At 39.3% G+C, this 16482-nt stretch overlaps 1 protein-coding gene across 1 annotated transcript in view; it reads right to left on the reverse strand.

Annotated features, from left to right (window-relative positions):
* LOC116564091 (serine/threonine-protein kinase TNNI3K) overlaps window positions 1-16482 on the reverse strand; it is a 324743-nt gene that overhangs the window by 10001 nt on the left and 298260 nt on the right. The window lies entirely within an intron of this gene.

Raw genomic sequence — 16482 nt, forward strand, 5'->3', positions numbered from 1 at the left:
TTAATCCAAAAAGATATATTGTTAAGCAAGTCCCAAGAAGAAATATAAAAAATAATGTCTGAAGAGACTGGGGAATTCTGGTGCCATCTTTCTAGTGTGGTGGGACCAGGCACAATGTGTCACAATAATCCAAATGGCCCCATTTAGAGCCCTGAAAGCAGACAGTGTTGTGGCTTCCAAACTACAGCCTGCCAAATGTTTTTGGTATTGGAGCAATGAATCATGGTTTGGCTGTGGGATTTCATGAATTCTCAGAATATTTGCTAGTGCCACAATTGCTTCTGACTGAATTACATTCCAAAGAAGACTTCAGATGAGTATGCAGTCCAAAAGAAATCATTTTTTTAAAATCACATTCTTTTGAGTGCAAAGCTTTTGCAAACTTGGGAACTTTGATTTGTTGAATTATAACAGATGTATATGATTTTACATGGCTTGAAAGAGTGAAATTAAAACAATTGAAAAACAATCAAATAAAAATAAAGAGACCCAGAACATTAAGTTCCTCTATGATATAATGATAATAATTTCTTATACTTGCAGAAGGCTATATAGCTTGCATACACTTTTCTCTCAATTAGCTTCTAACATTTTTACAAAACCCCTGTGAGGTGTCTGGGAAGGAATTAATTTCACCTGCTTCTTGGGGATGCAAAATCAGGCTCAGAAAGTTTGACTGACTTGCAGAAACTCACAGAGCTAGCAAGAGACAGAACCCGAACTTGAACAGAAGTTTTTCAAACTTCCAGTCCATACTCTTTCTACTAAAACACATTCCATTTAAAAATAGCAAATATCAAACTATTGTTCAGTTATCATTTGGGGAGCTCGCTGAATTACAGAGCTGATAATGAGTTAAAGGATTTTGGATTCTTTGTTCATAAAGATGAACACTAAATTCTTCTTAGAGAAACATCCCTGATAATCACAGCAAAATCAGAAACAGCTTTCTCCTGTTTGCTTGATTTTTGAAAAATGATACTTTCTTTTATCCAGCAATTGCTTGCCTGTTACCTTGCTATGATGCTAACACAAGAGATACACATGCACTAAACTTTCTAAATGAGAGATTTATGATTCCTCTCAACCCTCTGATCTTGTGTAAAATTTTCTAAGCTGCATGCATGGATTCATCTTCCTAAACACAGCCTGGGCTAGGTTGAACAGAAAACCATTAAGTTATTAGTGTGATTAAAGACTTCAGGCAAAATTTTCTTCCATTCAAATTGGTCCAATTAGTTCTTACACAGCTAACAATGCCTTCAGGCTACCTGTGCCCTGGAAGATTTCGCCATTTAGATTTAATAAAGCAATACCACTCAAAGCCTCCCAACTTTGCAAACATGTTTTGTGGTTTATTGCCATCTGTCGTAATAAAGTTACCTGTGTGATAACATTAGCACAAGGATCAATGCCATATGCACACTTACTGCCTTCTTCAAGAGGGATATCTCCAATTTAGAAGTTATCTCTTATACTCCAAAGGAATCATACACAATAATGTCTAAACAGAATTTCAGTTCTTTGCCTCAATCTAAGGAACTAATACAAAGAAAAGGTGGAGAAACAGCCTGCTGAGATGTCTAATAAAGGTGTTTACACTAGGATAATAAATGTTTTGCCATAGAAAAGGCTACTAGAGTCACCTGGCTCATCCTTTTGGCATTTAGCTGAAAACAAATACATCTATTTAAAATAGATCTGTCATACAGAGTAAATGCCTTCGAATGCTTTGCAGTGTCTTTCTATGTAGTCCACATTTTCTCCAGCCTAAAGAGAAAGATGATATTTCTATTAGACACAGGAATTTATTTGGCCTAACTTTGAAATGATCCAGTCAGACTCTTATGAATGATGATTTGCTAATTTATCAGTTAAGTTCAACATGTTTATTTATTCATGATTTCATCCCAGGTGTTTTCAAAGTGTTATTTCATTTTTGTCAATATTTCCTACTTGACAATGTCCTAAATTAAAACAAATTTATTGCTCCCATTACATTGAATGGGCAAGGGCCAAAGCATTTAATGGGGCCAGAGGTCAGTGCAAAATGTCTCTTTCAGGAATATCAAACCATCAGTTTTCTTTCAATGGCAAACATCCCCAGGCTATAAAAGAACTAAAAGATTTGGCAACCAGGTCATGGTTCTGCTTGAGCCATTAGGCAAATATCCAAGGTCTCAGCTCCCCTCAATTTTAAAGGGAAAAGCAATTAGGCAAAGAATTACGAATAAAGAAAAATGCAGTGAAAACTTAAAGTGTGTATTAATTCCTTGATGGCTCATAAATTTTTAATATGCTCATCAGTAACCTAACAACACTACCACCTCTCAATTTACCTATTAATTTAAGCAGGTATAAATGAGTCAGCTCTACAAACCATTAGGAGGCAGACTTTGCATGCCTTGACTGCTAAAACTGAGGAAAATCCTCTATAGTAAAATCTCTCATATCCCTCACCTTCTGTACTATCATGCAGAAAAAAAAAATTAAACTTTAAAACTAAGAGTTCTTGGCAGAGTGACAATCATAAGGTCCACTCCTCAATTCCTCATTTTCCCACTTACCATCTTACCAGGAAGGAAAATGAGGCCTTGAGAATTGAAATAACCTGTCCCAGTGCATATGTCAACGTTGTAGTGAAATCAGAAATATAACCTGGAACTCTAAATTTCTACTTTTATTTGATGATTTTTATTCTTATTTCTAAGAAGAAAAGGAAAACAAATGTGTTGCAGACCTGCAAAGTGCCAGGGACTCTGCTAGATGCTTTACCAAACTTACAAAATTTTCCTTACCTGACAACTCATTCTATATATGAGGAAACCAAGGCTCAGAGGGTCTATGTTTTCTCCAAGATTACCCCGTTGTAATTCAAACCTAGGCTAGGCAGTTATTTAATATTTTCCAACTTAACTCTATTGGCTCTAGAAGTGATTCTCAAAGTTGTGTCTCTACCCTTATCTCTCTCCCTTTCTCCATGACTGTTTATCAAGCACAATCCCAGGAGCTTTCTGCTATGTATTAGGAATACAGACATGAGTGTGATGGACATAGACCCTATCCTCTGGAGTAAATAGAAATGTAGACATGTAATGGCTGGGAGCAGTGGTTCATGTCTGTAATCCCAGCACTTTGGAAGGTCAAGGCAGGAGGATCTCTTGAGGCAAGGAAGTAGAGGCTGCAGTGAGCTGTGATTGTGCCACTGTTCTCCAGCCTGGGTGACAGAGTGAGACCCTGACTCAAAGAAAGAAAAAAAAACATGGACATGTACAGGTAAGCTTCAACATAGGAGAAGGGACATGCTCTAAGGACACTCTCCCTATGCAGTGAAAACAAAGGACAAGCCCTGGTTCACAAGGGGTGGAGTCATCCAGGGATACGGCAAGGTAGGAGCATGTGGAAAGATTTTGGAATCAAATGGCTGAAGTGAATACATGAACTTTCTTTAAAAAAAAGTTTTATTTAAAAACTATCTTAAACATAAAGTTGCCACAATTATACAGTGTTTGTTTTTCTGAACCATTTGAGAGTAAGTTGCCAATGTAATGCCCATCATCTCCCAAATACTTTAGCAGATTTCTAAAATAAAGATATTCTCCTCCATAACCACGACACAATCATTTGATTCTTCCATCTACTCCCAGATGCCATTCAAGTTTTGCCAATTATCTCAATAATGCTTTTTATAGCAAAAGAATCTAATTCAGAATCACATGCAGCATTGAGTTGTCATGTTTCTTTATTCTCTCTCTGTCTGAAATGGTCTCTCAGTCTCTACTTGCATTTCAGAACCGTGACATTTTTGAGAATGACAAGCCAGTAATTTTGCAGAATGTCCTTCAATTTGGTTTTATCAGAGGTTTCCTAATAATTAGATTCAAAGTATGCATCTTCAGAGGGACGTATCACAGAAGTGAGGTTGTTTCTTTTATTGTGTCCCATCAACATTTTGATTTGTGCCATTATTGTGTTGTTAATTTTGATTACTTGATTGAGTGGTGTCTGATAGGAGTCTACACTATAAAATTGCTCTTTTTCTCTTTGTAATTAATAAGTATTTTCTGAGAAGATATTTTAAGACTATATAAAGATCCTGTACCTCAGCCAAATTTTATTATATCATTTATTTATATCTATATAAACTTATAGTTACCATTTTATTCGTGTCACTGCCATTATTTATTTTGATACTCAAATTAACTCATAGTTGGCCACCTGGGGTGTCCTCAATGTATCCGTTTGATATGTCACCATCTTTCTTTATATCTCTCTACTTTCTGGTGCAAGATGTTTCAGGCTTATTTTCTTGTTTTGTACATTCCTTGTCTCAGCCTTAAAGTCTGCCATTTCTTCAAGTGCCTGTTTCCTTTTGGTAAATAATAGTATTTAGAAATGAAAATCAAGGTACTAGGTGGTGTGTTCCTGTGGTTGAAGTGCTGCTCCTCCCAGGCCCTGTCATTTAGCAGGCACAGCTAGAGCATATGAGTGAGCATACATAGATGTGTTAACACATTTAGACTTCTCTCTGTCAAAGCATGTTTCCACCAACATCTCCAATTCCAAACCAACCAACAGAGTTGATTCTAGTTTTCATTCTCTCCATTTTTACACCACCATTCTCTGAGAGTGAGAAACCTGGTTCCCATTATCCTAAATATATTTACTTATTTGATCATTGTCCCTGAATGTACAAATCTTCCATTGGTGTTGCACCCTTTCTCCACACCAACACACACACAGATATCCTCCTCTACCCATGAAGGCTCCAATATTTCAAACCCATATGGAAGCCTTCCCCACTCTCATGAGTTCTGACACCCACCCGCCTATTCCCCACCTGCCTGCCCCAAGTGGGTCCTTCCTCACTTACCTTGGGATCCAGCACTCAGCACTGAACTATGTACCTTATGCCATGACCTCCTCACCCTGCTCAGGCTCCAGCCCTTTGCACTGAGTTGCCTGCCCATACATATACCTTCTTCACCACCCTCATGCTCCAACTTCCCTCCACCAGGAAATTTCCTGTGCCATGTCCTTCCTAGCCTGCATGGAACCACAGTGGTACTGCTCTGTAGGATGTCCTGCTTACCACGCCTGGGCTCTGGCCTTACTGGGGCCACTGTATTCTCTACTCTTCTCATAGATACCCTTCTTCCTGGGTTTGGACTCTGACCTCCTATGCCAGGTTGCTCTCCAATGTGACTACCTTCTTTACCATATTTAAGCTCTCCCACTTTGGCTGGGGAGCCCCAACCTCCTGTGGAAATGCTTTCCTTTCTCTCACTTTTATTCTGACACCCTGTGCCAGGCAGGGCCACCCCCACACCCATCCACCACATATTGTCCACACCTTACTTGGACTTTGACATTCTGCTCCACACCCATTGAGGAATTCTACCGTACCGAGTCCTGTGTAATGGCTTTGGTCTAAAACATTTATGAAGGGAAGGAAAGAGAGAAAATAGTAACAATGGTGAAATTTTAAAAATGTTAATCAGATCATGTCACCTCTCTGATTATAATCCCCCAGGGACTGCCCAACACATGTAGATCAATACCCTAACACCCTGCCCTGGCTGATAAACCCTCATGACCTGGCCTCTACCTACTTCTGGAACTTCATCTTGTACCACTTAGCTCTGTCTCCCCTCTCTATCCACCATGGTGGACTTCCGTTTCTCCTCTTTACCTTAGAAAGCCCACATTTGCTTTTTAGCTATGCTGGTTGCGTTTCTCAAAGTCTTCTTACGACAGACTTGTCTTTGTCATTTACCAGTCAATCTCAGTTTGTGCTTCCTGTTTTTTACTGTGCCTTGTTTCTCAGTAAATATAGATTAAATGTACCGCTGAATGAACGCATGTTTCCTCCTCTGAAATTTTATTCATGTTCATGTTTGCCTGTTTACTTCGATTCTTTTTAACAAAGTTTGTGGTCATTAGTGAAACTCCTTCCATTTCTTTAGCCACTGCTCAAGGATAAGCTATATTTCCCCGGCTATTGCACACATGAGAGCAGTGACCTCTGCAGAAAGTTCCCTATTCCTATCCCTTGCCCAGCCCATTTCATCCCCTACAGCAGTGCCAGAGAAATCTGAGAATGATTTCCCATTATGATATCCTGGTCTATCCAGTGGTTCTCAGGGCAGTCTCACAGACATAAAAGTGAACTGGAAGACAATGGAGAGTGTCCATGCAAACTTCACCTCTTCTCTGATGAAGGCGATGGCCACATGGAGAAAGAAGGAGGCCTAGGCACTCCTCCAGCCATTTGCTCTCATAACTGGTATGGAATTTATCTCACACTGCACTGAACTGTAATTTATCTGTCTCCACAACTGGACTTCGGGCTCCTCAGGAGCCCTGTCTTCCGAGCCTCCGTGTGCCTGGTGCTTCACACAGTACCTGGGACTGGCTAGTAAAAGTGTTTACAGTGACCTGAAGGTAGTCTTCATATTTTTCCACGGGAAGATGAATTTCTAATGTAATACAGCTTTCAGGTTATGTGACTTGAAAAAATATAGATTTTTATGCTTTTAGAGCAGGCAAGGCTCAGCACACTTTTCCTGTAAAGGACCAAACAGTAAATATTTCAGGCTTTGTGAACCGTATGGTCTCTTGCAACTACTTCACTCTGCTGTTGTGCTGCAAACACAGACATAGATAATATGTAAACAAGCGAGTGTGGCTGTATTCCAATAAAACTTTACAGAAACAGGCAGGGAGTTGGATTTGGCAATGAGTTGTAGTTTACCAATCTCTTCTTTAGAGAGGTAGAGAAGTCCTATACATGTTGCTCTCCTAAGCTGCCTTCTACCTTAGGGCCGAACAATGACATCTCAGTGAATGTAGCATCTCTACACATCTTAGATTTTCATAGCTTCTCCTAGGAGAGGAATGTTAAAGACTAAAATGCATGAGCTAATAGAAAACAGAAAAAATACCCAGTTTATATTTATTTACAATTCTCACTTCACCTTCATTGCAACCTAATGAAGAAGATGACATTCTTATTTTCATCTTATAGCTGAGAAATTTGAGACTTGGAGAGCTCAACTAACTTGCCCAAGGTCACAGGTTATAGGTCGTAGAACTTGAATTTGAACTCAGGTCTATCTGAGCCCAAGCTTTTAACCACTACTTTATACTATTGGCCACTGGGTAGTTACATAAATAAAAATCACAAAACCAATTTTATTGATGGAAGATAAAAGCAGCAACTAGATTGGAGCCTACAGAGCAATACATATTCTTTTCCCCTTTTGGATTGAGAAAAGTTCAAAGGCCATCTTTGTTGATTTTAGATCTCTGGGCTCCTTTGTGTGAATTCAGATCCCTGCAAGAAATTCCATGTTCCTTTGTTCTTTATGACAAGCCAGTCCGAATGGGAAGGTTTTAAAACTCCCTAAACTCTTTGAACATGCAGAACATTGATCTTCACAAACCATTTGAAATACCCTAAGGAGGTTACAAAATTACAAGCAATGTTTTTTTTTTTTTTTTTTTAAATGAATGTATACCAAACCTCTGGGACCTTTTGCCTCATCACACAACACCAAAGCTTTCCTCTCCTCCTCTGTGTATTCTTTGCTGTCAGACCCTGAATAACAAAATGGTATTATGTCACCAGGGTGCCTTGTTCTCATTGAAAAGCTCTTCTCCTGCCAGTAATGTGGGGGCTCTTACCCCACTCTGGCATGATATGCTGTGATGCCTCTTTGAATCCTGGGGCAACCCAGGGTTTGACATTTCCTGCCGAGCCAACCACTGCTCCTGGCTTCTGTATTGACAGGAACATGACTGTGGATTCCGTAAGAAGTTCTCTGTGGCCTTCTGCACAGCCGGACCTCGATGGTCATTCTTATATTGGTATTTATTAAGCTTTGATATGTGGCACACCAGAAACACACTCCTTCAGAATAGAAGCCGTGCTTTGTTACTTATGTCTGTAGTCCTGGCATTTGGGCACAGAGTTTACTTGCAACACTTATTTTAAAAAGCAAATTTGGTTGAAATGAGCTCCTGGCCATTTCTTCAGCCTCATGTCTCAGCCTAAATGTTCTGTGCAGGTTGGCCACGTGGTCAGAAACTCAGGGTGTGAATTGGACTGAGCCAGTTTCCAGTCTGGGCACCTATACTTCCTGGTTGCTGTCCTTGAGCAAATTATTTTACCTTCCTGTGCCTCACATACCTTTTTCGTACCATGAGGATGATAATAGTGCCTATCACATATGTGGGTCTTTGTGAGAATTATATGAGATGGTATACACACCAAGTGCTTAGAAGGATCCCTAACATACAGGAGGTGCTCAGTATTAGCTACCTTATTATTGTCGTTATTATTCTCATTCTCATTTATGCTTGCGGCATTCCTTCCTTCCCCTCTTCCACTAGATAATGCTACTCATCTTTCAGGCCTCAGCTTCCCCCTCCCTAACACTTGGTTAGGTGCCCTCTTAACATGTCCTTTATCACACTGAAGAATATCATCTTTGATTCTTTGTCCATGTCACCAGTATCCAGCTCATAGCCCATGCTAAGTAGAATACTTACTATATAATCGAATGTATAGAAATTAGGTATAAAAGAGCAAATTAATTGGCTACATCTCCTTCCAGTCCCAAAGTACCTCAGCCAGAGCAATCCTTTTAGAATCAGCCTAATGAAGTTACCTCTCTACGCAAACCCCTGCAGTGGCACACATCTCCATCATAGTAAATCTCCAAGTCTTGCCAGTGGCCTCTTCCCCTTCATGAAGTGGCCCCCTTACTTCCCTACTACATCGCCTATTACACTTCCCCCTCATCCTTTTCCTTCATCTGGCCTCCGGGCTATATTCTATGAATCTACAGACATAATCCCTGCTAGGAATTTGCACTTGCTGTTCCTAGAACTTGCAAGGCTGATCCCCAGGGACTTGCGGTTCTCTTGTTCACTTAATTCACATCTTTGCTCAAATGCTGTCTTCTGGGTGAGGTTTTCCTTCACCATTCTGTTTGAAATTGCAAACTACATCTCTTTCTTCACTTCCTGTCCTCCATACCTACTTTAATACTATATAATTTACTTTTTAAAAAGTTGCCTGTCACTGTCCTCTCACATTAGAATAAAACCTCCATGAGGGAAGAGTTTATTTTTTGTGTTTGATTTGCTGCTGTTATCTCCAGAGCCTAGAGGTAAAACTTTGGATATTTGCTAAATGAATGAACACATTAGATTAAAATATGCTCATTGTTCTTAGAACCAAGAAAAATGACAAATATTTTATGAGCATCATTCCAGAAGAGATTTATGTGACCTTTTCCGAATGCATTTTCCTGTGCAATTTTTTAACAGGGAGAAGTTATGTGGAGATTCTACAGTGAGTCACCAGTTGGCCCTACATACCACAGCTCTGACCACAGCCAGTGGAACTCCACAGCCCTGGAGTCCACACCGTGTCAGGTGCAGAAGACATGCCCTTTGCTACCTAATAGACCAAACCCCCTCTATTTCTGGCAGGTCCACAGAGCTATTCCCTTTGCCTGTTTCCATAACCATCTGAATGGGGAAGAGATCAGGCTGTTAAAATTCCCAACTGACTCTTCGGAATGCCTCTAAATACTTCTGATGGTAATTGCCACACAGTTATTATGTATTTTGAAGAGTTTTCACATAGAATTCACCAGAGTCTTTGTGGACACAAAAACTACTGGACTGTGTTTGTGGCTGGCCACAGTTAGTTTCTTGACAAAATGTCAATGCTTTGCAAAAACAATTTTTGGTGAAAGCAACAACTCCACATTCACTCATGCCTTTGGAATTGTGGCCTGATAGAACTGCCTTGTTCTCCCAGATATGTGTATAGAAAAACACAAATATCATGCTCAAAATTTGATGATACATATCTTTACAAATCCATATGGAAGTATCAAGTGGGATAATGTCTATAGATGTGTTTTTTGAAATCATAGATGTTAGAAAATTTATTTCACATACAATTCCTTATTTAATCTTCCCAGAAACCATGTGGTATTGATATTATTATATAAATATTTTTTTCCTTGAAGAAACTGAAGTGCAAGTTCGTCAGGCAGCTTGCCTCAGGTCAGCTGGCTGGTAAGAGGGAAGAGAAGATTCAGACAGGACCCATACTGAGGCTCATTGTTTTTCTACTCCACAGTGTGGCTGTATTACAGAAACCCTGTGATCTGTTGTAGTGAATACATGGGGTTTGCCTTCTTATTAGTGATTTGGATTCTTCAATTTCCAATGGGCAGTTGGACTTGGGAGCTAGAAGTGTAGGCTTCTGATCCTGAACCTACTGAAGCTTTAGATCATGCAGTGCTGGATTTTATGTGTTCATAGTCTACTCTTGAATTCTCTCTACAGATAAAGTTTCCACTAAAGCCCGGGACTAAGGGAAAAAGACTATAGATTTTCAACCTAAGAAATATACCAGTTTGAATCCATATTTGATTCAAATGATCAATATTCTAATCAGAAAATTAATCATATTCTGAAATTGCTTCCTGGGGTATTTCTCTCTCTCTCTCTCTCTCTCTCTCTCTCTTTCTCTCTCTCTCTCTCTCTCACACACACACACACACACACCACACACACACACACACACACACACAAATATACACACCACACACACACACACACACACACACACAGTCTCTCTCTCTCTTTAGGGACCAGAAAAACAGGTACTTACATTTTGGGAATATGCAGGAAAAAGACAGATTCACTCTTTTTCATGCTACTTTTTAAATGTATAGTACCCTCAGGAGTAGGTCTTCTATACTGTGTGGGGAGAATTAGTCATGCAACTCCTACTGCAAATATTCCCCAAGCACCATTCTGGAAAGTGTACCCCTTGGTCTACCTTTTAATATGAGACACCAGGCTGAAAGGAAATCCTGTCTAGGGAACGGGTAATCTGAGCTGCTGTAGGTTCCCATAGGAACACTAGGAACTCACTGCCTTATTTATGCGCATTTGCGGCAGCTGCCGCCTTTGGTTTCTGGCTCTTAGTAAGTACAAGCAGCAGCTCCAAGAGCAGATCTATCCTAAATATCTCTCTTTGAAGCCCTTGAGTCCATAGCCTTCTATTTGTGTCTGGACCCGATTCATCAAGGGCCTGAATGCTTCACCTGCTATAATAAGTTTCCAATAGAGCCTGAACTAGAGTTTTTAAAAAAGAACAATCCCTGGCCAGCGAACCAGCATGAAAGCATTGGAAAAGTGATAAGGCAGATAGTAATTACTGCCTGTCATCTATCATTGGAGAGATGTTGATCTATCTCCCTCATCTGAATGTTTTTACTCTACCTGAATCTCAGTTACCTGTTTAGAAGATTAACAACAGTTGGATGCAGCCCCAGAATCACTCTGGGCTTTTGAGTAGTTATGATTCATAGCAGAAATGGCATTATGAATAGGCCAGCACAGGCTTTAAAGAAATTCTGACTTAGGGATCAAAACACTTAACATTTCAGTAGAAATAGCAAGAAACATTCACTCACCCATTTATTCATTCATGTATTCATTTATTAGACCTTGTGCCCCTCTTATCATAAATTTATCACGCTTTGCTGAAATGGCTTGTTCACCAACTGTGAGAATAGGGACTGGGGCCATTTTGCTGATCACTGCGATCTCCGTGCTAGGAATATAGTGTGTCTTTACCAATCATTTGCCAAATAAAGGAAGGCAGAAAGGAAATGAAAAAGGCTTTATGGAAATAGTAGAATTTAATTTTGGCTGAATATATCTATATAAAGTATATATATATGCACACACACATACATAATGCATTTACATGTATGTGTGTGTGAGAGAGAGATAAGGTAAGGATTTATTGTACTAGAATACATATTTCATAAAATAGTTAACATTTATTGAACAGTAACTATGTGCCAGGCATTGTTTTAAGTGACTTACATAGATTGCTTCATTTAATCCTCACAATGACCATGAAGTAAGTATCATTATTGTGCCCGTTTTATAGATTAGGAAGCAAATAGCAACTCGAAAGAAGCTAATAAGCTTGGGCAAGATCACACAGAGAAAATGGCAGTGCCACAATGTGAACCCAGCCAGTCCTACTGGGAGCACGTGCTCCTTATCACTACAATACACAACCTCCAAATATATCCTAATTTCAGCTCTGCGAACTTCTATGGTGATGGAGAGAGGACATTATCTAAAAATATTCTGAAGTTGAAGCTGTTGCCCAAAGGAGAAACAGCTATAAGAACACTCTGTCCAGTGAGGGCACCCAGAGCAGAGAAGGTGGATCTGCGCTTCCACAGATAGGACCCACACACTGCCACAGGGACCCTGCGGACTATTCAATCTTCCCTTCACCTCTGCTCCCATCACCACTATTCACAGCTGTGCAAGTTAAAGCTCCAAGCAATCCTCCCCAAGATGAACCAGCTCCACATGTAACTTACAGGTTTAAGTTTCATAAGGGGCTTTTCAGACCTGTTACACCCACCACAGCTGCTTAGACATGTTGCAAATCAGAGGGCACTGCTTTCTTTATCACCGCCTCATTGACCAAGTCCCAAATATCAGATAGTATGCCCCAGGCCTCCCTTCCTTCTTCTTTCTTTTCTGTTCTCAGTGTCTTAAAAATGGAGGCATACCATACAGTTGCAGTTTAAAGAAGGATTGATTTTTCTCATTTTCTGGAAGCTGTGAGGCAAAAATATTGGTGTTTTGCCAAAAATTTTGGAAAGGGAGGAAGGAAAAGTTCAAAGGAGACAAGTAAGAACTGAGGGAAAAAGAGCCAGAGGCAGAGGAGGCAACAGGGAAACAGACGGATGGATGAGCCTCAGAAATGAGAAGCTTGATTTCTCCATCCCAGGTAAAGAGAGGAGAATCCACGCAGTCATAGAGATCCTGGGGGGGCTGAGGAAGAAGGCCAGTGGAAATCATGCTAGGTAGTCTCAGATTCTTCAGAAAAGTCAGAGGCGAGGTGACTTCAATTCTGTATGTGTATTTAAATGTCATATCTTAAAATCTCACACTAAAAATGCCAGTTCAATCAACTTTTGAAAAATGGAATGATAGTTTATAATCAAGGCATATGAGGATGCATATGCATCAGAAATGACACAATGGACTTTGTGGACTCAGGGGGAAAGGGTGGGAAGCGGGAGAGGGATAAAAGACAACAAATTGAGTTCAGTGTATCCTGCTTGGATGATGGGTGCTCCAAAATCTCACAAATCACCACAAAAGAACTTACTCATGTAACCAAATATCACCTGTTCCCCAAAACCCTGTGGACATAAAAATTAAATATATATATGAGCTTGGGCAAGATCAGACAGAGAATATTGCAGTGCCATATAAATAAATTGTATTCTAGGCATAGATAGTGAATATATCACAACAGAATGGTAAACATTATAAACTTAAAGCTTTGGTTTATCTTAACTATAACATATCTTCATTATAGATACTTGTCCTCACATTAGAAAAATTTCATGTATAAAATTTAATTCTCTTTTAAAGTTATATTCTGTGGGACTATTTTCTAAGACTATTTACTTTATAAAAAGATTCTTAGATATTTTTATCTCTATTATTCTAGCCTTTCTATGATTTTAGTTTAAAGAATCGATACAAAAATTATACTTTATAAGTAAGGTAATGTGTTTTAAATTAAAGTCTAAATACTCCTTAAATAATCCATATTTGTAAATGTTGTTTTAAAAATGCACCCTTTACTTACAGAAAATGAATTATAGAAAAGCAAAATATGTGTTTGAAACACCAATATAATAATTTTGAGCTTAAAAAGCGTATATTATTTTGAAAATGCCATTAATGATGGATTATGAAGCCTCTGCACTGACATTGTGCTTCCCAGATAGGCATCAGGTAAAACACGGGAATCAAAAACTTCGTCATGATCAGTAGAATCCACTAACATCTGTAAGTAGTGGGAGCTATAGAGCCACTCTAAAAAGAAGGCATATTAGGGTGGGAGAATCAGAGGTCCTTGAGGTAAGAACAGCATCTCAGGAGCAAACAAGAGTCTATAGCTGCCCTTTAGATGCATTGGTCCCTTTAGATAAAGAAGAACGAAAATGCTGTGGAGATCTCATAAATAAAAACAATGAAAGGAGTGTGCTATAAGAGGCTATGTGGAAACAGTAGATGAAAATAAATATAAAGGTAGAACTCCTTTCAATTTCTATTAATGACCTAATCATTCTTCTAGCCATCCAGACTGAAAAGCAGACTGTCACATCTGACAACTCTTTTCCTCCATCGATCAGCAAACCCTCTCCATATACTCCACTGGGCCAATATATCTCACCATCTATTATCATCTCTTTGCTTCTTGCCTTAACTGGGAACCTCCTGATCCACCATCTGTCCTCTGGTACCCTGCACACAACTGCCATATTAATCTTCTAAAAGTGTTATTCTAGCCAGGTCATCCCTTGCTCAAAAACTTTGAATGACTTCCCGCTGTATGCTGACCACAGTCAAAGATTGTTACATTAAGTACTAACGAAAGCAGTGGTTCTCAAAGTGTGATGCCTGGGATATCAGCCTACCCTGGGAACTGGTTAGAAATGCAAATTTTTCACTCTACATCGCACCTGCTGAATCAGAAACTCTGGTAGTGGGCCCAGCAATTTGTGTCTTAATCTTCCACGTGATCCTGGTGCATTTTCAATTTTGCGAGCCATTGGCTTTGTGATTGAGACCATGACCTCTGGCTGTCCTAGTTTCAAATCCTCTTTCTGTTTACCAGTTGTATTCCTCACATAAGACACTTTCTAAGCCTCAGTTTCCTCATCGATGAAATGGAACCTAATTGAGGTTGCCATTGTGAGTTGGACATAGCAGATTATATATTATGTTTAGCACACAGCCCACACATATGGAGCTCTCCATAAATACCACTATTACTAACTATTATTAATAAAGGCTGGCCTCTGGCCCTGCTCTGATTCTAAACGCTTTCTACAGGCTGGCTCAGTTGATCCACTTACTATTTCTGATGCAGCCTGGTACCACTAGCACCTTGCTCATATAAGTGCTTGAGCATTTGATGTATGAATCAGTGAGGAGCTAATGCCAGAAAATTATTGATACTAATTAAGTGCCTGAGGGAAGAAGCAGCTTAGTTTGAAATTGGATGGAGTGAAAATTCTAATGAACGTTAATGAGGCATTGATTTACTATCTGACCTGAAAAAATATGATAAACCACTTGTCTTTTATTCCCATCTGTAAAATGGGATTAATGTTACCTTTTTTTTTTTTAAAGAATTACCCCTACAAGATATATTGCATATAGAAAGTGCCCACAGGTGTTGAGAATGATTTGTGTAATACATAATAAGCAACAACATCTACCAAAATATGGGTGGCAGAAAAGCTAAATTAGATAACCCCCATCAACAGAGCTGGGGACAATAATGTTTCCGTTTTCATTTTTTTGAATTGCTATCAGTGTTTTCTCATAATGGTGCTTACAGGAGAATGCATTGTAAATATTTCTTTTAGACTTCTGTAGAGAGGCTGCCAAAGAAAATATTGTCTATCATGTGGTTAACAATTGTTGAGAGCATTTTTGTGAACTGGCAATAAGGGCATTTCATCTATGTAGAATATTCTAAAATTGAAAAATCCCAGAAGTAAGCTGCCTTAACTTGTTATAATAAGGGTTGGGGAAACATGTGGCTGTATGAGGGCACATTCATCATTACTACTTAGAAGTAATGCTGGAATTAGTGAAGGGGAATATACAATGCTGTCTATATATACAAAGTAGACACCATATTATTATCATTTGTAACATGTAATACTCGCCATGACTTGTCATTCCTCTTTTAAATATAGGAAGACTAACTAAAGCCTGATTCTGACAATACCGAACCGGATTTCCTCTGCCACTGGGCATTCTTCTTCTCTCTCTAGGCCATCCTCAGCCAAGCTGTGGAAATGTCCTTCTTTTTAAACACGGCTGACCATGTGACTTACTGCCAAAGTCCCATGGCCCACAGTAGTGAGGTCCCATGGCCCAGGTCCCATGTGGCAGGCCTGGGTCCATTTCTCCAGCTTTAGCCTCATTTGCTCCCTGCCTCACATAGGCAGGCCTTATTCACCATGAACTTCTTTCTCCCAGTTTTTCTCACATACTAAGCCCCACAGTAAAAGAACTTGATCTCTTTTCTATGACACCTCATGCCTTGTATTGTACGGATTTGATAATGCCTTCCTGACTCAACTAATCTTATGTCAGAAACCATTTTTTATTTTTCCTTTATTTTCATCACTTAGCAACATATCTAGAAATTAAGAATCCCTTTCCCATCTAAGTAAATATAAGCAGGTGAATGAACAAACAAATGGATAGTAACATTCACTGAGTAGTCTTCAACATTAGTTAACTTTTTTTTTCTGGCTAATGGGAAATTTCAGAACAGAAAGAAATGACGAAATTTTTTTTAAAAATTGAAAT

The sequence above is a fragment of the Sapajus apella genome, unplaced genomic scaffold (assembly GCF_009761245.1).
Source record: "Sapajus apella isolate SASKATOON/1434 unplaced genomic scaffold, GSC_monkey_1.0 scaffold36, whole genome shotgun sequence".
Lineage (NCBI taxonomy): Eukaryota > Metazoa > Chordata > Mammalia > Primates > Cebidae > Sapajus > Sapajus apella.